Raw genomic sequence first — 1000 nt, forward strand, 5'->3', positions numbered from 1 at the left:
GACTTCCCTAAACAAGCGATGCAGAAGCTGAGTTTTGAGGACTGAATAGGAGCAGTGAGCCAGCCGAAAAGAACAACGGAAAAGTTCCTCCCTGTTCCAGATGGTGGGCTGTCCAGAGGCTCTCCAAACTTGAGCCGCAGGGACAGCGGCGACAGGTCCTTCGCGACGCGGGCCGCCGCCTCCCAGAAGCCAGTGCGTGACAACCGAGGGAGGAGTTTCTAAGCGCGGCCGAGGTGGGACCGCTGGGGTATCAGGCCCTAAACTCCGTCCCGGTGCAAAAGTACGAAAGCACAAAGCAATCCCCGCGCCGGGAAGCCAGGCCAAACCGCTGCCTCGGGCTGCACAGCTGCGTGGGCCCAGCACCCTAGCTCAGGCGCCGGCTGCCACCCCGCGCCAGGCCCTAACGTCGCTCTCACACGAGTCCGCTCCGGCAGGACCAAGCAGGCCTGGTCCCACGACTCCCTTTCCGGGGCGGCGGCCGCCCCATCGCGGGAGCCGAGGCACACAGGGCGTCCTTAGTGAGAAGCATCTGCAACTCACCCGCTAGGCCGCTGCTAGGAAGCCCGACAGGGAGAATGAAGCAAGGAGGAATCCAAGAGCAGCCCAGCTACCACTTCGCTCCCACAAAATGGCGCTAGGGCCGCCTCCTCCCCCCTCCGGCCATCGTCCTCTCCCACCGGCTTCCCGTCCGCAGGTGGGGGGGACCGCCGCACAGAGACAACGACCCTCTCCCCAGAGAGGCAGAACCCCCCTCCCCTCAGTCTGAGCACAGGGAGTGAACTTGAAGGCTATAAGGAGGCCAGCACCTAGGCCAGAAAGGCTAAAAATGGAAAAAATGTAGATGGGTAGGCTTTTACCTCCCCCCACGTAGCGTAATAGATGGCTTCGCCCGACCAACCGCCGGCCCCGGGTCTCCGCCGGAGCTCGCGCACTTTTAAAATGCGCGAGACTAGCGCAGGGGCTCGGCCGGACCGGGCTGGGCGGGGCTGGGCCGGGCTGA

At 64.1% G+C, this 1000-nt stretch overlaps 1 protein-coding gene across 3 annotated transcripts in view; it reads right to left on the reverse strand.

Moving 5' to 3' along the window:
• Window positions 1-666, reverse strand: part of TARDBP (TAR DNA binding protein) — a 7892-nt gene extending 7226 nt beyond the window's left edge. For all 3 annotated transcript variants that reach the window (XR_826102.1, XR_826101.1, XM_010849902.1), the window contains exon 1: window positions 541-666. The gene's annotated coding sequence lies outside the window, so the exon portion shown is untranslated. The remainder of the gene's footprint in view (window positions 1-540) is intronic.
• Window positions 667-1000: the final 334 nt, after the last annotated feature.

Source organism: Bison bison, unplaced genomic scaffold (genome assembly GCF_000754665.1).
Source record: "Bison bison bison isolate TAMUID 2011002044 unplaced genomic scaffold, Bison_UMD1.0 scf7180017864289, whole genome shotgun sequence".
In the NCBI taxonomy this organism is placed as follows: Eukaryota; Metazoa; Chordata; class Mammalia; order Artiodactyla; family Bovidae; genus Bison; species Bison bison.